The sequence below is a fragment of the Panthera leo genome, chromosome A1 (assembly GCF_018350215.1).
Source record: "Panthera leo isolate Ple1 chromosome A1, P.leo_Ple1_pat1.1, whole genome shotgun sequence".
NCBI lineage: Eukaryota > Metazoa > Chordata > Mammalia > Carnivora > Felidae > Panthera > Panthera leo.
In genome coordinates this window covers 125180399-125202416 of record NC_056679.1, presented here as the reverse complement: position 1 = coordinate 125202416, position 22018 = coordinate 125180399, and the positions used below count along the sequence as shown (strand labels likewise).

At 37.7% G+C, this 22018-nt stretch overlaps 1 protein-coding gene and 1 non-coding gene across 5 annotated transcripts in view; one reads left to right on the top strand and one right to left on the bottom strand.

Annotated features, from left to right (window-relative positions):
• MIER3 (MIER family member 3) overlaps positions 1-22018 on the top strand; it is a 195526-nt gene that overhangs the window by 65030 nt on the left and 108478 nt on the right. Inside the window, exon 2 of one of the 4 annotated variants that reach the window (XM_042939334.1) lies at positions 2747-2884. The exons of the other annotated variants lie outside the window; for them this stretch is intronic. The gene's annotated coding sequence lies outside the window, so the exon portion shown is untranslated. The remainder of the gene's footprint in view (positions 1-2746; positions 2885-22018) is intronic. 4 annotated transcript variants of the gene reach the window in all.
• On the bottom strand, positions 5163-5299 carry LOC122202986. The gene has a single exon (XR_006195005.1). It is a non-coding gene; the product is annotated as a small nucleolar RNA SNORA42/SNORA80 family (small nucleolar RNA).

The following is a 22018-nucleotide window of genomic DNA, read 5'->3' as shown; positions in this document are numbered from 1 at the left end:
TTTTGTTTCTTAAATTCCACATATGAGTGAAATCATATGATATTTATCTTTCTGTGACAGACTTATTTCACTGAGCATGATATACCCTAGTTCCATCCACATTGTTGCAAGTGGCAAGATTTCTTTCCTTTTGATTGCTGAGTAATATTCAGCACTTCTTTATCCATTTGTCAGTCAATGGACTTTTGGGCTTTTTCCATACTTCAGCTATTGTCAGTGGTGCTACTATAAACATTGGGGTTCATGTGCTCCTTCGAATCATCACTCTTGTATCCTTTGGATAAATACCTAGTAGTGCAATTGCTGGGTTGTAGGGTGGTTCTATTTTTAATGTTTTGAGGAACTTCCATACTGTTTTCCAGATTGGGTGCACCAGTTTGCATTCCTACCATCAGTGCAAAAGAGAGCCTTTTTCTCCGGATGCTCACCAACATCTGTTGTTGCCTGAGTTGTTACTGTTAGCCATTCTGACAGGTGTGAGGTGGTATCTCGTCATGGTTTTGATTTGTATTTCCCTGATGATCAGTGATGTTGAGCATCTTTTCATGTGTCTGTTAGCCATCTGGATGTCTTCTTTGGAAAAGTGTCTATTCATGTCTTTTGCCCATTTCTTCACTGAATTAGGAATATTTATTAATGGCTGCTAAAACTATTAGGTGAAAGGCTGATGGTGAACTGTATAATGAATGGATTAGGCTGACACTAACCTGAATTCAATCATCAATCTCAATATCACTATAAGTGGGACAATCAGACCTTAAGGGCGATCATGACGTGGTACAATATGAAGTATACCATATGATCTATGAAGAATCCTTAACAAAAAAGTTATTTAACTTAAATACATTCAAGACTTTATCTAATTTTCAGTCTCCCAAAAATAAACAAACAAATAAACAAAGAAGAGATAAATTAATGAAGTAACATTACAAGGAAATGATCAACCAAATCCAGAGCTAGAATATGCTGTAGGACAAGCAACCTGATTTTCCAACAAATAAATGTCATGGGGAGGGCAGGGTGGGAGGAGATAAGAAAGAACTTTCATAAATTAGAGAGAATCAAGAGGCAGAACAACAAAAATGCAATGCACTAGATGTTGTTTGGATTCTGATTCAAACCAATAGTAAAAGGATATTTTTTAAACAATCAGGGAATTTTTTTTAGGTGTGATGAGGTGGCTGTGTTGAAAACACCTTATCTGTTAGAGATACATGGTGAACTACTTACAGATGAAATTATATGAAATCTGAGATTTGCTTTAAAATATTCCAGCAAAATAAAAGTGGAAAGATAGATGAAACAAGAATGGAAGAGTCTTGTGATAATTGTCAAAGCTAGGTGGTAGGTACATAGCTTCATTATACTATTTTCTCTACTTGAAATTTTTTATAATAAAATCATTTTCTTTTTTTTTAAGTTTTTTAAAGTTTTTTTTTTAAATGTTTGTTTTTGAGAGAGACAGCATGAGCAGGGAAGGGGCAGAGAGAGGGAGACACAGAATCTGAAGCAGGCTCCAGGCTCTAAGCTGTCAGCACAGAGCCTGCTGACACAGGGCTTAAACTCACATACTGTGAGATTATGACCTGAGCTGAACCAATGTTGGACGCTTAACCACCCAGGCGCCCCTATAATAAAATTGGTTTCAAATAATGAAAAAAGCAACAAGTCTGGTCAAGTTACAGGTAAATTCCCTCTAACATTCAAATTACAGATAATTCCTATGTTTACCAAACTATTCCAGAATATATAAAAATATGAAACTCTTCACAATAGTTTTATAAATCCAGCATAGTCATACAAAGACAAAAAAGCAGAACAATAGAGTAATTTCATTTATACAGGTTCAAAAATTTTAAATAACATGCTAGTGAATCAAATCCAACAAGGCAATTTTTAAAAATATGACATAATGGAACAAATGAAAAGATTTTCTCAATAGATAATGTATCATCAAATGCCACATTTCCTAAAATTATTTTGTAAATTTAATTCCATACAAATTTTTTCTTTTATTTGGATCCTAAAATTTGTATGGAAGAATAAATATAAGGTAATAGACAAGAAAAGCATTAAAAGAGAAAAGGATCAACAGTGTGGAAAAACTTGCCTACTTAACACTGGAATACATGATAAAGCTAATATAAACTTAAATCCAGGGGCACCTGGATAGCTCAGTTGGTTAAATGTTTAACTCTTGATTTTGGCTCAGGTCATGATTTCATGGTTTGTGGGATTGAACCTGTTGTTGGGCTCTGAGCAGACAGCACAGAGCCTGCTTGGTATTCTCTCTCTCCCTTTCTCTCTGCTCCTCTCTCTCTGTCTCTCAAAATAAAGAAATAGGGGTGCCTGGGTGGCTCAGTGGGTTAAGCATCCGACTTCAGCTCAGGTCATGATCTCACAGCTGGTGAGTTCAAGCCCTGCGTTGGGCTCTGTGCTGACAGCTCAGAGCCTGGAGCCTGCTTTGGATTCTGTCTGTCTCTCTCTCTCTCCCTCTCTCTCTCTCTTTGCCCCTCCCCGCTTGTGCTCTGTCTCTCTCTCTGTCTCAAAAATAAATAAACATTTAAAAAATGTTTTTAAAAATAAAGAAATAAACATTAAAAAAAGAAATAGGTACAGTGTAAGTTAAAATTTGATACATAACAAAGGTGATAATTCAAATCACTGAGGAAAGGGTGAATTATTTAATAGTGTTGGTGCAATTGGGGAGAAACTCAAATGAATCCTGTATTTTATAATATTTCAGAAAATGAATTCTGGTTGGATTAAAGACATAATTGTAAACAATAAAATTTTGTAAGAAAATGTCGGACTTTACATGAGCCATCAAAGTGCATGAGGAACTTTAATCAAGCCTGGAAACCCAAAAACAGCAACAGAAAAGGTAAACATACCAAATTTAAAAACTTTTTATAGCAAGAAGATAGTATAAATAAATGAAAACATAATAATTTGGAAATACTTATAGAATATCATAAACCCCAATAACCAACAAGTGTTCTGATTCATTGATAGTGAAATGCAAATTAAAGCAACAACATATCACTTTTTGCTCATGTGATTGGCAAAATATTAAATAATCAGTAGTGTCCATTCCTTATGGGAATTAGTAGAAAATGTTTCACCCATTGTTGGATAAACATGAATTTCACATTTTGGAAAACAATTTAGTAATATCTATCTTATCAAGTTGACTCAGAAAAAGAAAATTAAGTAGTGAGATTAGGTGAGTAGGAAACTATTGAACTTACTTTATGAAATAACATATAACATTAATACCTAAACTTAATAAGAACAGATTAGTTTCCTATTGCTGCCATAATAAATTACCACAAACTTAGTAGCTCAGAACAACCAGATCTATTATCTAATAATTCCACAGGTCCCAAATCTACAATGAGTCTCATGGAATAAATCAAGGTGTTGGCAGGGGCTATGTTCTTTCTGGAGGCTGCAGAGGGGAATTCATGATAAGGTGTCATAAACTGAGGAGTGTGATCACTTCAGTTCAGTATACATGGTGTCACACAAATATAAATACCTCATTCTTTGACATAGCAATCCCACTGTCAGTAATTTTTTTTTTAACAGAAACAAATGCATTATTGTAGAAGGATACATGAACAAGAATGTTTATTGAAGCATTTTTTTTTTGTAATAGCAAAAATTAGGACTTGATTTGTACATCCATTGACAGAATGGTCAGATAAATTACAGTCTGCCCATATACTGGAATATTATGCAGTTATTGAGAAAATCAGTTAGACTTATATATACGGACCTGGAAATATTGTCCATGAAATATTAAGTGAAAAAATGCAACTTGCAAAGTAATGGGCATTATCCCATTGTTAAAAAAAATATGTAAATAAGGAGAAGAACAAAATTCCAACATATGAATATTTCTGTGTCATTGTCTAGTAGGAGGAGAGAGATCATATCAGTTTTATGAAAGGGAGAAAGCTAAATATAAAATAACAATAAACTAGGTATCAGTCTGCTAACTAGACAACTAAAAGGGAACTTGCAGATCTCTAAGTGAGAGGGTGGGATGAATCTGGTTCTCCAATTGTTGAAAAAAACTGCAAGCCTTATTCAGTCACTGCCAGGGGCTACGGTGACAGCGGCAGGAGTGAAGAAGCATTCCAGATGATGGGGGTCCATTAGCAAACTGGAAACAAACAAGGATCCTAACAGAAAACCAGAAAGCCTAGTTACAATCCCACCATCACAATAAAGCAGGGAAGAGGCTGGAGCTAAAAGACAAAGGCTTACTACCTAGCACCATATGTTTACACATAATTGTGTGGAAAAGAAAAAAAAAAAAATTTAAATGATTCAAATCAACCAGTTACCTCAGAGGTAAGAAGATCATGAGAACTTTCAAACAGGAAAAGAATAAAAACTCCCATGTAGCATTTGATGGATTACAATGTGTGTGTACTATTTATGTAATAATTTTTAAAACCCCACATAACTAATGAAGCATAAAAATAAAAAGTTAAAATTAGAAGTAGAAATATCCAGGATGCTTGGGTGGCTCAGTTGGTTGAATGTCTGACTTCAGCTCAGGTCATGATCTCACTGTTGGGAAGTTCGAGTCCTGCGTTGGACTCTGTGCTGACAGCTTAGAGCCTGTAGCCTGCTTCAGATTCTGTGTCTCCCTCTCTCTCTGCCCCTCCCCTGCTCACACTCTGTCTCTGTCTCTCTCAAAAATAAATAAACATTAAAGTTTTTTTAGGGGTACCTGGGTGGCTCATTGGTTGGGTGACCAACTTCAGCTAAGATCATGATCTCTTGGTGCATGAATTCGAGCCCCACCACAGCTCAGAGCATGGAGCCTGCTTTGGATTCTGTCCCTGTCTCTCTCTCTCTCTCTCTGCCCCTCCCCTACTTGTTCTTTCTCTCTCTTTCTCTCTCTCTCTCTCAAAAATAAATAAACATTAAAAAAATTAAAAAAAAATTTTAAAGTAGAAATATTCACCCTGAGGTGTGCCCTGGGGAGAGGATAGCTCTGTCACTGTGTAGTAGTAGATGCCTGACCTGTAGTGCCCTTGGATCTGAGAGGTAGCTGCTCAGGGAACCAGTTTGCACTGTTAAATATACAGCTAAATGTATGTATTGGCTTTGAAATTTTTTTTTTTTTAATTTTTATTTTTTTACAATGTACAGCCCCCTTCAGTGCCCACAGCCCACTAGTGAGGAGGCTGGGCAGTGGTTCAGGGCTGCATGCTTCTCTGGCACAGGTGTACTCTGAGAGGCCCACAGAGAAGGGCCCACCATCAATCCATCACTGTGTGCTTGCATTGGCTTTTTAAGCCATTTTGACAATTGTGACAACTTCTTGATGATTGTTGAATCTGGATGCTGGGCACATGGTGGTTCATTTTAATGTTCACTTTAATTTTCTGTAGGTTGGTGTTTTTTCACAATACTGGAAAAAAACACTCTGATATAATCCCAGTTTAGTTTTTAACCACAGCCATGAAAAGAAGAAAATACATGTATTTTTCCTACCTCCAAGAGGATCTGACAGTTCCTTAATGTTCATTTGAATTAATTATGGTAAGATCAGTTACAATGTTGATGAAGAAATCCAAACTGAACTTCCTGTAACAAACAATAAGGAAATAAAATTTCTCAAAACAAACAAGTAAAACAAGCATCATCGTCTCAAAATTAAGGGTAATATAAAACAGTAAACTGTTGTAGTTAAAAATCAAGATGTAACTGTTGAACTTCTTAAATACACCCTAGCCAGGAATCAATTTCATCATGATAAGAAACATCATCTGTCAAGAAAGGACCTTTATCCCAACCTGGCTAATGTTTACATTTTTAGTGTCCTTAACACATCTGATTGGTTAATGAAGCCCATATTTGATCTTTATCTCTGCAGCAAGCTCCAATGCCCAGCTCAGAGTTTTGAAACTGTAAAATGTCTGTGTCAACATCTCATCTGCCCAAGATTCCTATTATTGAAACATATGGCACCTCTATTACAATCTGGAATTCAATTTGATCTAGGCTGAATCAGAGATTTGGGCTTATATATAAATTTTTCTGTTTTCTCTGCTCTAGGTCTGTAACTTTGAGAAACCAAGAGTAGGAAGGCTTGGAAGAGATTTATACTATGTGAGGGCAGTTGCCCTCTCTTAAGTATTCCACATAGCCCCTGCAAGATCATCAGGAGGCTGGAGGCAGTGGGGTTTAGTGTCAATAATATGTATGCCAGCATTCTTATCAAACTCCAGAGCCATCTCTACTTGGGTATGGAAGGCAGACTTTTTTAGCTGTGAAATTCCCCAGGGCTTTCAGATAATGCAGGAATGTGGAGTCTTCACGAAGGAGGTACTAAAGTTCCTGTTGAAAAGGCTTATGGACTATGTGCTCAGAAGTGCCCTGATGCCCCGAGAATATGGAGCATCTCCCGTGGAACACATTTGTGAAGTGCAGCCAAGGTCTTCTGAAGTTAAGGAGAGGTCTGTAGACTAGGAATATGGTAAAAGTTTGAAATAGCTTCTGTGAGGAATAGGAGAAACTTCTGACAAAGCATTTACTGAAGGACTTTTGGGCTGTGAGGAAGAGTAAGCTGAGGTGAGAGAACCTTATTGCATGATTTTCACAACAGCTTGCATTCAGAGGCTGAGAGGGCTGATGGATGAACACTTAGGGATGATGGGAGGCAAAGGGGCAAAGATGATGGGATCACTGATGAGACAGTGATTGAACTGATATAACCCAGGATGTAGGCTGAGTTAAAAAAGGAGAGAAGACAGAAGGGAAGGAAAGTTGGTGGTAAACAGAGGAGGTGGTCTCTGAGGGCTTGACTAGTTCAAATGTCAAGTGAAGGAGTAAGATGTGGGAGAGTTAGAAGGTGGTAGTCAGCGAGCAATTTACTGGAATTCAGTGTATCAAAGGTGGAGCACATAGACGTGCAAAGATCCCCAGGTGTGCCTATGGGAGGAGGTAGTTGTTATGGAATAAAGGTCATTGTATATATCAAACTAGAGTGTTGGATGACTAATCAATCCATATGGCTGTTAACACTGATGACAGCAAAGCAAACGACTCTGGCATGAATTTAGGAGAACGCTGAAATATTGATAGATGACAGACTGCTTTCGTTTGGAGTATGCATCCCAGCCCCTACTCTCTATCTGTTGCATTCTGACACCCCGTTCCCCTGTTCTCTGAGTATCTCCCACCACACTTATACCCCTACACCGCACTTCGCTCAGAAAAAAAAATCTTCCCCCAAGAGGCCACTCACTTGTCACTGTAAATTAGGAAAGATCAATAGAAAGGTCCTGGACATAAATCTCTCATTAATTCAAAGGAGAAAGAAGTATAAAATGACAATAATTTATAAGTGAGATGAATGGTTTATCATAATGAGTCAAGAAATCAGAACATTTATTGCAGGTTTACTTTGTGCTTAGCTTAGAGTTTAAGTGCATTGGCTTTGCAGTTCAGCAGTCCAAAGACCAAATCTGCCACTTAATAGCTGCATGAGCAGGGCAAAAATTACTTTATCTCACGAAACTTCAGATTGTTGTCTTAAAATTAAGATAGTACCTCTTACTGCATAGAATTGCTATGAAGATTAAAAGAGATGTTTCTTGTAAAGTAGAATGTACTTAGAACAACCAGCACTCAATTCCGGCTAGCTATTGTTAACATTCTTCTCCTTCTGCGTCCTAAGGCATTTTTCTGACAGGGTCCTCTTTACTCATCCTAGAATGAAGAGAAATCCATCCACATCTAGTGCTTGCCAGGGAATGTGATGGATCCAGCTTATGGCAATCTGGGGTCATGTGCTTTTCTTCCTAACTTGTGGTTCAGTGACGTTGACAGCTGAGATCCACTATATTCGGAATGTTCACACCATGGAAATTGGCAAAAACTTACAAAATGGAAGGAGGGTTGGTGGTAGTGGTGGGGCAGTCAGAGTCTGTTTACCAGCACACTACTGCAATGGGTTTTAGCTTGCATGTTCCCTTCTCAGATCTGTAGCAGATCTGCTGGGCAGCTCCTAGCCCATTCCCAGCCTCTTGCAAGTTTTCATCTAGTGAGACTCTGCTGGCCTGAAATGGTATCTTCTCCTGCCCCCACTATCTCTATCCCCCTCTAATTGGTGGAATTTGTGAAACATTATAATTGCTAGACCCTCTATTTTCACCGCTCTTTCTGTCTCAGTGTTTCTGCAGTGTTTACACCGGAGACTACAACACCCCTGGTATATACCCCACTTCCTGCCTAGTTTTTATCATGGAATTTGAATGTTTTTAGGAAGAGAAGGAAGGGAGGACTAGGAGAGAAGATTCTGGCTTCCTCAAACCATGTGGCAGGAGGCTGGCTGTCTAAGGTTTCTCATTGTAACAGTCTTTTATTTCTTCATTCAGGACAACCGGAAGGGCTTTACAACCTGATTTCTGGCCCACGAGTGCCACTATTTTCCCCAGTGGCATAGGAAAAGAGAGCAATTGATTAAACTTTTCCAGTTTCCATCTGACTTAGTGGAGTTTTCCCCTTGCTTCTGCCTCTAAGTTAATTATCAGTTTTGTGTTTTGATCTTGGTAGTCATCTTCTTTCTTTTTAAGTATTTCATTTGGAAGTCGAAAAGGTTTAAGCCAGGATCTACTAGTTGAATGTCATTTTATATTGGAAGTTGTCCTAAGAGAAACTCAGTTTTACTTACACACTTTATTTTTGTTCTTTTCATGTCCTACCCCAAAATTGTTATTAAATAGAATTATTTTGTATTATATTTCCTTTAAGAAAGTACACATGGCGAAAACAGAATCCAATTTAACCTAGTTTCTAGGAATTTATTGGAATATACACTAGTGCCCTGAAAAAAAAGGTTCTTCCTATATGCACAAATTAATTAATATAATTATGAACTCTGCCTGGAAGGAGAGCTGAGAGCCAGGAAATAAACTCAGATCTATTATAATTATGTTTTCAAAAATTACCTTTTTGATGTGCCTGGGTGCCTCAGTCAATTAAGCATCCGACTTTGACTCAGGTCATGGTCTCGCAGTTCATGGGTTCAAGCCCTGCATCAGGCTCTGTGCTGACAGCTCAGAGCCTGGAGCCTGCTTCAGATCCTGTGTCTCCCTCTCTCTCTCCCTGTTGCCTGCCCATTCTCTCTCTCTCTCTCTCTCTCTCTCTCTCTCTCTCTCAAAAAAAAAAAAAACCCTAAATAAACATTAAAAAAATTACCTTTTTAATCAGAATAAAATCTATTTCTTTCCTTTTTTACAAAAATTATTTTTTTATTTAAGAGATAGAGAGATGGCACACACGAGTGGGGGAAGGGGCAGAGAGAGAGAGGAGAGAGAGAGAATCCCAAGCAGCCTTTGCACCCCACACAGGGCTCAATCTCACAAACCCGGGAGATCATGACCTGATCTGAAATCGAGAGTCTGACGCTTAACCAACCGAGGCACCAAGCACCCTGACAAAATCTATTTCCAAATTGAAATTTAACACCCCCCCAAAAAAACTAATAGATTTAGGTAAGACAAGAAACGAAATCAAATATTTATTGAATACCTTCTACCAAAATAATTTCTGGCAGACAAAAATTTAATCAAAAGCTATGGCATAAACTCAGGTCATGATCTCACAGTTCATAAGTTCGAGCCCCACATCAGGCTCTGCACTGACAGTGAGGAACCTGCTTGGAATTCTCTATCTTTCCCTCTCCCTCATGCCTCTCCATGCTCACTGTCTCTCTCTCTCAAAATAAATAAATAAACTTAAAAAAAATCTACACCATAAAGACCTGTATTTTAGGAACACCCTTAGGAGTGAATGTTACACAGTTGATAGTGAACTTTTTCCTCAGTTAGAACTGGTGATTATATTAGTGAATAGAGATGGTAACCTTATTTGATTGTTGGTCTTGTGTTATAAAGTTCTGGGAACTGTGTGTAAGTGCTGGGAAACAATAGCAGTGAGATTCTATTCTTCTCCCTGAATTTGTCAGGAATGGGCAATCTAGGAAGATAGCTTTTGTCAGTTTGATTTGCTTTACCTTCATGCTGCCAGGTTGTGATTAGCTGTCAAGAAGAGTAACCTCTCTCCTGGGAGTGAGTCACTGAATTCTATTGTTCCTGCAGGAGTAACGCCTTCCCTTGGATGGGGGAGAGCCAGTTGAGTGTGAATGCTAGCCTTTGTTAAACAAATCAGAATCCTTTTATCTGGCAGTAGGCGCCAGTTTGGGCTCATCAGGAGTGTGGCATGCCAAAGTAAACTCATGTTCTTCCTTATTATTATTGGTAGATGGGGCACCTGGGTGGCTCAGTCGGTTGAGCTTCTGGCTTCAGCTCAGGTCATGATCTCATGGTTTGTGGGTTCAAGCCCCACTTCGGGCTCTGTGCTGACAGCTCAGAGCCTGGAGCCAGCTTCAGATTCTGTGTCTCCTTCTCTCTCTGCCCCTCCCCCGCTCAAGCTCTGTCTTGCAGAAAAATAAACATTAAAAAATTTTTTTAAAAAAGATTGGTAGAAGAGAGGGAAGCTATTGATAGTTATTTTTTGTTTAATAGACATGTGACAAAGACAATCATGATATTCTTCTGGATGAATCCAGGAAATGTGATACGGAAAGTAATACAATGGATTATGTGGGTTAGATTCTTAGCTAATTTATTAACAATGGCCAAACATCTGCTTAATCAATCCATGTTGGCTTTGAGAGGTTCGGGGGTTTGTTTTGTTTTGTTTTTGATAATTTTATGAGGATTCACGAATTGTACATACCTTTATTATTTACCTCTATGGAGACCTAGAAGAGATGCTTACCAAATAGGCAGATGACTAAAAGCTGGAGAAACAGATTACAGTTTGGATAATAGAATCAAGATCTCCATAGACTACATGATAGATCATGATAGATCTCCATAGACTACATGATAGATCTCAAAAGATCAAATTTGTCTACTTAAATTTTAAAGATCAGCCTCACAAATAGAAGTCAAAAGAAACCTAGCACTGAAAAAAAACTTAAAGCAAAGGGTTGGGGTGTCTGGGTGGTTCAGTTGGTTATGCATCTGACTCTTGATTTCAGCTCAGGTCACCATCCAACGGTATATGAGCTGGTGCCCCAGTGCAGAGCCATCTGCACTGACAGTATGGAGTCTGCTTGGGATTCTCTCTCCCTCTTTCTCCTTCCCCTCTCCCTCATCAAAAAAGTACCCTTAAAAAAAAGTGATTTTTTTAACTTAAAAAGGTTTTTTTAACTTAAAAAGATTTTAAGTTTATGTTACTTAATAACTTACAAATAAGAAAAAGCAAGTGCAACCTTAGGTTGTATTTATAGAAGTACAGCAAAAAAAGAATGGATCCCAGTGTTTTCTGTAATGATCAAACCACAATTATTCATGATTATTTATTACAATGATTCAGAACATCATCCTAGAAGTTATTGGAATCTAAAATGGATCAGTCTGAGTTAATTCAGGAAGTTTATTGAGAGGATAAGTTTGTACTTTAATAACTACAGCAGAAAGTAGGATTTGAGGTGTTATAAGAGAGCACAGGTGAAGTCATATGTAAATTTGAAGGAGCCAGAGATTATTTCTAGGAGTAGGGATCAGGAAATCCTCGTTGAGGGGCATTTGGGTGGCTCAGTTAAGTGTGTGACTTCAGCTCAAGTCATGATCTCACGGTTCATGGGTTCGAGCCCCGTGTCAGGCTCTGTGCTGACAGCTCAGAGCCTGAAACCTACTTCGGATTCTGTGTCTCCCTTTCTCTCTGTCCCTCCCCCACTTGCTCTCTGTCTCTTTCTCTCAAAAATAAATAACCATTAAAGAATTTTTTTTTTTAAAGAAATGCTCATTGAGCAGAGGGAATAGTTGGAGTAGAGAACACAGTTAAATCTCTTTGTTGTGTATGAGTCTTGTAGGGGTCTTGGTGTCTTTGGCTTATGGCTACAGAGACCAACTTAAAGTGTCAGACACAAAATGAACCTAATTTGAAATCCCAAGTACAAAAATGGTACAGAAAGTTAAGTCTGATGGTCTTTGTCAAGAGTAATAGTATGAGAGAAGTAAGAAAGGTAAATTGAAGCCAGATAACTGTGCTTTATTAATATCAGTGAGAAAGGACTTCAGGTCTTCAAAGAGGTCCTAATGTCTCAAACAAGGGTTGCAATTCCTAACTTTGCCTCTGTTCTCTGACCATCACAGTCTTAACTCATGCCACTGGGGATTTGATGCCTCCTGCTATACAGAACTATATATGACTCTGATTTCCCTTATCTCTTCTTTTGTATCACACCTATACCCTCTCCAAAGCCCAATCCCAGTGCATTCATGTCTTATTAATACTTGTAACAACTACACCTTATGCAGAATACCTTACATACCAAGCAAAGTTGTTTGCATTTTACAGAAGTGGCACAATCACAGAAGGGATTCAAACAATTTGTCAACCATGAAGGGTGGACAAAGTGCAAAGAAGAAGATCAAGGCAGAGAAAGAGATAATGAAGATCAGATTTAGGATTGTACTTACAGGAATATAGGGGAGGGAGCAGTTGTAGTAGATATACACAGTTCCCTCTAAGGCAGGATATCATTGGGGAAATACTGGGCACACTCTTACTCAATTTAGGAATGAGGCAAGAATAATCACCATCTTCACAACAAATTAACTCTGTGAAACTTTAGCCTACACAAGCAGTCAGTGGAAAACAATTAGAAGATTAAAAATTGAAAAGGTAGAGGCAAAACTACCTTTATTCCCAGATGATATGGTAGTTTACGTGAAAAAAACCCTCCAAAATTGAAAGTAAAATGAAACAGTTTAATTTAACTGTATATCAAATTGGTGATACAGCCATAAAGAGGAAAGAATTATTTCAATTGTCTTTAGAAGATAGGACCCTGCCTGTAGAGTCTTAGGGAGATATATCAAAAGAGTGAAATAAAAAGCAAATCTTGCATTTTACTTAGTAGCAACTTTGGTATTGATACTATAATTTTGAAACCATTTTATCTACATCATAGAGTAAAACAAAAAAAAAACTATATTCACATTATTAAGGACCAGTATTTTCTTTATGAGAGAAGAGATACAAATAAAAAAATCAAAGAAAGTGAGAGAAGCTTATGTCATTCAGAGAAAACTAGGAAGGGAACTAAATCAATTTGGTAAGGAGCACATATCAAACAACAACAATATTAATAGCTAATGTCACTTTAGTGGTGAAGTATTGAATGCTTTTCTGCTAAGCTGGTAACAAGACAATAATATCTATTCTTACCACTTCTATTCACATTGTACTGAAGAACCTAACCAGTGTAATAAAACAATAGAAAGAAATAAAAGGCATACAGTTGAAAGTGAAGAAATAAAATTTTGTTTATTCACAAATGATTTGATTTATAGTTAAAAAATCCAGTTGAGTCTACAGATAAATTTCTAGAATAATAAGTTGAATTTAGTAACCTACATATGAGGTCAATAGGAAATATATTTTACATATTAGCAACAGTCAACTAGAAACTAAAAATGTTAAAACTGCATTTATAAGAGTACAGAATGCCATCACATTATTCCACAATGAAGTCAATCAAAGATATTCTACAAAGACTTCTACAATGAAAACTATGAAACATTGCCAAAAGAAGTTGAAGGCGTAATTAAATAGAGATATATATCATTTTAGGAATTGGAAAACTTTATATTGTTAAGATGTCTAGTTTCCTCAAATTGATCTTAAATTTAATGCAATTCCATAAAAATCTTAGCATATTTTTTAAAAATAGAAAATTACAAGCTGATTTTAAAAATTATGTGAAAAAAGGGGCACCTGGTGGCCCAGTTGGCTGAGCATCTGACTTGGGCTCAGGTCATGATCTCATGTTCCTGAATTCGAGCTCTGCGTTGGGTTCTGTGCTGTCAGCTTGGAGCCTGGAGCCTGCTTCAGATTCTGTCTCTCCCTCTCTCTGCACCTCCCCTGCTCATGCTCTGTGTCTCTCTCTCTCTCAAAAATAAATAAAACTTTAAAAAAAATTTTTTTAATTATGTGAAAAAAGTAAAAGATCTATAATAGTCAATCTTTTTTTAAGGTTAAAAAGCAGTGCTTTTTTTAAAAAAAATTTTTTAATGTTTATTTTTGAGAGAGAGAGAGAGAGAGATGGAATGTGAGCAGGGGAGGGGCAGAGAGAGAGGGAGACACAGAATCTAGAGCAGGCTCCAGGCACAGAGCCCAACGTGGGGCTCGAACTCACAAACTGAGAGATCATGCCCTGAGCCAAAGTCAGACGCTTAACTGACTGAGCCACCCAGGCACCCCTAGTGGTACTTTTTTTTTTTTTTAATGTTTTATTTATTTTTGAGAGAGGGAGATGGAGTGTGACTGAGAGGCGGAGAGTGACAGATAGCAGTCTCCAGGCTCTGAGCTATCAGCACAGAGCCCAACTCAGGGCTCAAACTCACAAACTGTGAGATCATGACCTGAGTCGAAGTTGGACGCTTAGCCAACTGTGCCACCCAGGTGCCCCTGTAATAGTCAATCTTGAAGAAGAATGAATTTGAAGGACTAACCTACCAGATGCCAAGAATTAATCTAAAACAGTCTAAAAGAGTAATTAAGACAGTGGTGTTATTGGCATAAGGACAAATAGGTCAATGAGTCCAGAAGGAGCCTCATGCATATATGGTTACGTGATTTACGACAAAGTCGTCAATGCAATTCAGTGAGAAAATTGCATGATGACTTTTTTTCAATGAATGGTGTCAGAGCAATTGAATATTTACATGGAATAAAAAGACCCTAGTAACATGCTTCATCTTATAACATGCACAATAATTAATTTGAGATTAAATCATAGATCTAATGTGAAAGATTAAACTATTATACTTCTAGAAAAACACTTAAGGTAATATATTCATGGGATTGGGGTAGGTAAAACATTTATAACTAGGACACAAATGATTTAACCATTAAAAAAAGTTCACAAATCAGATTTCATCAAAATTAAAAACTTCTGTTCATCAAGAGCACCATTAAGAGAGCAAAATAAAATTATATGTCTACAAAGAAAGTTGTACTACAATATTTATAGCAGTTTTATTCATAGTAGCCAAAAATGGAAAGTCCCAAAATGTCCATCAACAGAAGAATGGATAAATAAACTGTGTGCATATGGGTGATCTCTGGAGAATCCTTTAAACTTTTCTATATTTTTGAGATTTTTCATGATAAGATTTCAGGCAGAAAGTACAGGAAATAAATAAACACAGTAGAGTGCTAAATATGCTTTTTAATTATCCCTAGGTGTTTAGATTTGGCATTAATTTATGAACTTTCATTTCTGTTTCATGTTTTATATAGCATATTGGGGTATTTTTACATTTAGTATATATATTTTAATACAAAATAAATCTTATTTTGTCAATATGGTGTAAAAGAAAGAAGCACATGTATGTCCTGTTACTGCAGCTGCACCTATGATAGTTCCAATGCAACATGATGTTTTCAGTGAGATTTTTAGAGGTATACACAATTATCTGACTTTTTCATAATTACTCTTTAGGTACATATTACCAAATAAGATATTTGATTTTGTAATATTTTTAAGTTTTTTATTTTATTTTATTTTTAATTAATTAATTTTTAAATTTACATCTGAGTTAGTTAGCATGTAGTACAATAATGATTTCAGGAGTAGATTCCAGTGATTTTTTCCCTTATGTATAACACTCAGTGCTCATCCCAACAAGTGTCTTCCTTAATGCCCCTTGCCCATTTAGCCCATCCCCACCCACAGCCCCTCCACCCTCAGTTTGTTGTATTTAAGAGTCTCTTATGTTTTGTCCCCCTCCTTGTTTTTATATTATTTTTGCTTCTCTTCCCTTATGTTCATCTGTTTTGTATCTTAAATTCCTCATGTGAGTGAAGTTAATGATATTTGTCTTTCTCTGACTAATTTTGCTTAGCATAATACCTTCCAGTTCCATCCACATAGTTGCAAGTGGCAAGATTATATTCTTTTTGATTGCTGAGTAATATTCCATTACACACACACACACACACACACACACACACACACATGCCATATCTTCTTTATCCATTTATCTGTCGATGGACATTTGGGCTCTTTCTATATTTTGGCTATTTTCGATAGCACTGCTCTAAACATTGGGGTGCATATGTCCCTTTGATAAGTTTATTTTATTTATTTTGAGAGAGAGAGAAAGAGAGAGAGGGAACGTGTGAATGCATGCACTTGTGTGTGCAAGGGGTAGAGAAAGAGAGAGAATCCCCAAGCAGACTCTGTGCTTTTAGCACAGAGCCCAATGCAGGGCATGTAAGATATTTTAAAAACATGGAAAATACAGAAGTAACTATAGTTAGCAGTAATTTGGACATACTTCTTTGCTATTTAAGTTGGAATCTTTTTAAATTTACCATTTTATGATGGTTTATTTTTATTTATTTATTTATTTACTTATTGACAGAGGGTGCAAGTGAGCAAGGGGCAAAAAGAGAGAGAGAGAGAGAGAGAGAGAGAGAGAGAAGCGGGGCTCACCCAAAGCAGGGCTCATGTTCACTCTGTGCAGGACTTGAACTCATGAACTCATGAACCCATGAGATCATTACCTGAACCAAAGTCAGATGCTTAATCAACTGAGCCACCCAGGCGCCTTTTTTTTTTTTAAGCTGTATGTATTTTTTAATAAAAGGGGGGAAACATTTGTTTTAAAGATAATTATTCGAATTGGCTAGAGGAGTAGAGGACCAGGCACCAAAACACTCAGAGACAGCACCGAGCTTTAAGCCTGAGTACTGAGTACACATGTGTACTGCACAGACCATTGCCCATAATGCTAGCTTTCCCCACAGGTCCCCCTGAGAGGTTCCTTCCCTGAACCACACAGAGGGGAGCAGTCCAGAGTGGTGCTCTTGCCTCAACTGGCTGCAGTAATTGTCACAGAGGGATTGCAGTGATTTTTCTGGACCAATCAAAATCTTGATCTTGGGGAGTTTGGAAAGTTTCAAGAGGTAGCTGACCAGTTCGAAAATTGTAGTGGAAGCCAAACTCACACAGAGAGGAACAATATGCAGGTGCCATAAGACCATGGAAGCCATGAATAATCCAAAGCCATAAATTGGCAGAAAGCATGAGCACAAGAAAGATAGCTGGTAGTTAGTTGACAGGAGAGGGAAGAAGCAGAAGTGCATCTGAACTCTGTTAATAATGCCTATTGCTAGACAATGTCTTAAGTGTTTTATAGACACTAACTCATTTAATTCTCAGTTTAAGGTAGATCGTTTTATTCTCATTTTTACAGATGAGGAGGAAACTAAGGCAGAAAAGCATTAATTATCTTGGCAGTCTGGTTCCAGAGACTCTGCTTTTAGCCACTATACTGTGCTGCCCCATCCCATGGCCCAGCAGGAGAGGGCAAATGAGCTGCATGGGCAGCTTCTGTGCTTGGCCACTGAGGGGTCAGGCCCAGCTCTAAAGCTATTCCCGTTTTTCCCCTTGAGGCCTTCTTTTTTTTTTTTTTTTTTTAATTTTTTTTTTTTTAACTTTTATTTATTTTTGAGACAGAGAGAGACAGAGCATCAACAGGGGAGGGGCAGAGAGAGAGGGAGACACAGAATCTGAAACAGGCTCCAGGTTCTGAGTGGTCAGCACAGTGCCCGATTCGGGGCTCGAACTCATGGACCGTGAGATCATGCCCTGAGCCGAAGTCAGACGCTTAACCAACCGAGCCACCCAGGCACCCCCCTTGAGGCCTTCTTATGAAACCTGTCCTGTTTTGTTTTGTTTTGTTGTTTTGTTTTTAAATGAAGTCTGGCTCTCTGTCCTGAGGATCCTATCTTTTTTTTTTTTTTTTTTAACGTTTATTTATTTTTGAGACAGAGAGAGACAGAGAATGAACAGGGGAGGGTCAGAGAGAGAGGGAGACACAGAATCTGAAACAGGCTCCAGGCTCTGAGCAGTCAGCAGAGAGCCCGACACGGGGCTCGAACTCACGGACCGCGAGGTCATGACCTGAGCCGAAGTCGGAGGCTTAGCCGACTGAGCCACCCAGGCGCCCCCTGAGGATCCTATCTTACATCAAACAAAGACAGAGAGAAACAATCACCACCAGGAGACAAACAGGAGTAATGAGTTGAAACTTTACAAGTAAGCAGGGACTTCATCAGAAAGGGCCTTTAAGCCATGTTAAGGTATTAGACCTTTTTTCCAAAAGCAAGGGATATCATTGAGATGTTGTAAGCAGGGAAGGTGAGGGGAGGATCATGATGAGATCCACATTTTTAGAATGATTATCCTGGCTGCCTGTGTGGAGGAGTGAGATAAGAGGCTGTGTGTCGGGGCGCCTGGATGGCTCAGTCGGTTGAGTGTCTGACTATGGCTTGGGTCATGATCTCACAGTCCATGGGTTCGAGCCCCGCGTCGGGCTCTGTGCTGACAGCTCAGAGCCTGGAGCCTGTTTCGGATTCTGTGTTTCCCTCTTTCTCTGACCCTCCCCTGTTCATGCTCGCTCTCTCTCTGTCTCAAAAATAAATAAAATGTTAAAAAAAAATTTTTTTAAAAGAGGCTGTGTGCCTGGTAGAAGGCCAAATTAGACTTGGATGAGCAGTGATAGCCTGAGTTAGGGATGTGGCAGTGGGGATAAAGAGGTAAGTCTGAAAGGACCTTGTGCTCAGAAGGGCCCCATGATTTGCTTAATGCTCTGCTAATACTGCTTCTAGTAATTGTTGAACAGGAAACTCCACACTCCAGTTTTGTACTTGGCCCCACAAAATGTGTAGTTGGTTCAGCCATTAAGCCTTTGGGAATGCAGCACTGGAGCACAGAGAAGCAAAGGTTTGAGTAGTGTTCCCCAAAGAGTGTTTCCCAAGTGTGCTTATAGGTGTCATGTGTGGGGAAGAAGTAGGGTCCATAATATGGGTCTTCATGTTCAAGTAAATTGAGGAAATACCAGGTTAAACAAAGTTAAATCATTTTTTTAAAGTACAAAATATCCCCGAATTATCAGTATGCTAGATAACTATAGTATAATACAAAATATCTGGTCTTTGTCTCTAGTCCTGGTGCACATCTTCATCAACCTTTGGAATTTCTTGAGTGATAGGAGTATCTTGGTTATGCTTATGACATAATGTGGGGTGGGAGGGTACCTAACTGGTCTCAGGATGGATGCTGAATGATCATCGTAAAGACCAAACTTGTTATTAAAGAGTTGGAAATTTCAGGCACCTGACCTCCAAAGAGAGGATCAGGGGCTAGAGATAAAGTTCAATCACATGGCCAGTGATTTAATCTACCATGCTTATGTAATGAAACCCCAATAAGGTCTGGGAGGCTCTGGAGAGCTTCCTGGTCAGTGAGCACACGAATGTACTAGAAGAAAATGTAGGAATAAATCTTCATGGATTTAGATTAGGCAAAGCCTTCTGAGATGTAACACCAAATATGTGCAACAGAAGAAAAAAACAGATTTCATTGGACTAAATTGGATTTCATCCAAATGCAAAGCTTTTGTGCTGAAGATGATATCATCAAGAAAGTGAAAAGACAACCAATTGAATGGGAAAAAAATACTTGTGAATTATATATTTGATAAGGCACTTGTATCCAGATTGATAAGGAACTCTTACAATTCAAATATTAGAAGGCAAATTACCCAATTTAAAAAATGAACAAAGGACTCAAAAATAGTCATTTCTCTAAAGAAGATGTACAAATGGCTGGTGAGTATATGAAAAGATGCCTTCTTCAGGGAAGGACCCAATGAAAGCAGAGGCAAATCCACACAAGAGAGAGGCTACCATGGTTGAGGCAAAGTTTTGAGAGATGGAAGGAATTTAAACCAAGCACCCAATTGGAAAGTTAACTTTTGGAAAATAGGCAGGATATTTAAGACAATAGGACAGGGCAGTCCAGTACCCAAAAATGTTTTGCAGGTGATGAAAGAAAACCTGATGGAGTCCTCTTCCCATGTTTCCTACTGTCACAATAAATCATGAAGCAAGGTGATCCAAAAGGAGTGAAAAGTTGAATATTTCATTTAGCTCTGAATAATGAAGACTTTTAATGAGTTCAAGAGTTTTAGTGGAATATATAGAATTTTTTTAAATTTTCTAATTAAAAAGTTATATATCCCCTTTATAGAAAATTTTAAGGCAGTTAAAGAAGAAAAAAATGCTGTGGTCTTATGACCCTAATATAACCACCATTAGCATTCTGATGAATTTTCTTCTGGTGTTTTGAATGCATTAAAAAACAAAGTCTCAGTGTACTCAAAGTGTACAAGTAATTAGTATCTTGAGCTTTTTGGTTTGGACTTTCTATTCTTATGAGTCTCCCTACCCCTTCCTCCTGCCTTGCCACCCCATGATGGCATCTAGCCTTAATATAGCAGCCATTTTCAAGGGCTGCATAAACTTGATAAACAAATTTATTATAATTAAACAGTAAGTCCCCACTGATCAAACTTCATTCTGATTTTCCAGTATTACACTAACTCCAGAAAAAATGTTTTTATACCTAGTATGGATTATTTCTTTAGAATAAATTGACAAATAGAATTGCTTGGTCAGGAACTATAAATAATTTTATACCTTATAATACAGAGTGTTGGTTCAAATACACACTTGGGAAACCTTCACCTCAGCAATAATTAAAAACAAGGTATCATGTTTGGCCTACCATCAATTTGGTCTACCAAATTAGCCCAAACAATTAATAAATGAAAACATTTACATTAGTAGGTTTTTATGAAGGTTTTTATAAAGCCATTTGACACACCCTGGCTGTAACATATTTTTTTACACCTGGCTGTAACATGTTTCAAGGACATTGCCAAATTAGAGCATGTTTAGCAAAGGTGTTCAAGATTTTCCATTTTGGAAAGAGACGGTCTGCTCAAAATTTCAAAACTTAAAAATAAGGAAAATGAGCAGCCTTCAGTTGGGTATGATCATGATAAATTCAGCAAAGTTTCTGCAACTTTAAATATGTAACAAATAGAGATTTTAATTATTGATTAAAAAATGAAAATATGGGTAGACTCCATTTGTACTTATGTCCCAGGATCTCCAGATGCCAGGGGTGGGACTGTGGGGGCAGCAAAGGTGTATTGAAAGAAAAATATTAACCAGCAGGTTAACATTTTTGTGGGGGAAGGTCTGTTTTTTTTCAGTTTTTCTAAGCTCTATTTTTGTAATGTTCTTTTCTAAATCAAATATAACAATATTCAAGGAACACAAACCTTAAATATATTTATAAAAATACAAATTAATATAAATTTTAAAAATAAAACATTTTAATTTATTTTATACACATTATTTTATATATTTTATGTATAAAAATGATGGTTAATTTTATGTGTCTGCTTGGCTAGGCTATACTACTCAGTTATTCAATCACATTAATCTAGGTGTTGCTGTGGAGGTATAGATGTAGTTAACACCTATCATTGGTTAGCTTTACGTACAGATTATTCTCCACAACGTGAGTGGGTCTCATCCATTTGGTTGAAGGGTGTTTCTTTTTTTAAATGTCTGTTTATTTATTTTGAGAAAGAGAAAGAATCCCAAGCAGGCTTTGTGCTATCGGCACAGAGCCTGACAGGGCTTGATCCCTTGAACTGTGATATTGTGACCTGAGCTGAAATCAAGAGTTGGTAGCTCAACCAGCTGAGCTACCCAGTTGCCCCCATTGAAAGACCTTCTGAGCAAAAAAGTAAGGTTTCCGGGACAAGAAAAAATTCTGCCTCAAGATCACAGTATCAATTCCCACCCAGGAACTTCCTTCCTTTCAGATTTCAAACTTACCAAACTCAACAATCACTTGAGCCAATTTGTTGTAATAAGTCTCTGTCTCTAATCCTGACCAATACATTATGTTTTAAAAACAAGATAATTTTCCTTCTAAAGTATTCAAGATTATTTATTATAAGTAAAAGGCCCAATATATATCATAATTCATTAATGTAAAAAATTTAGGGGGGCCTGGGTGGCTCATTCGGTTAAGCCT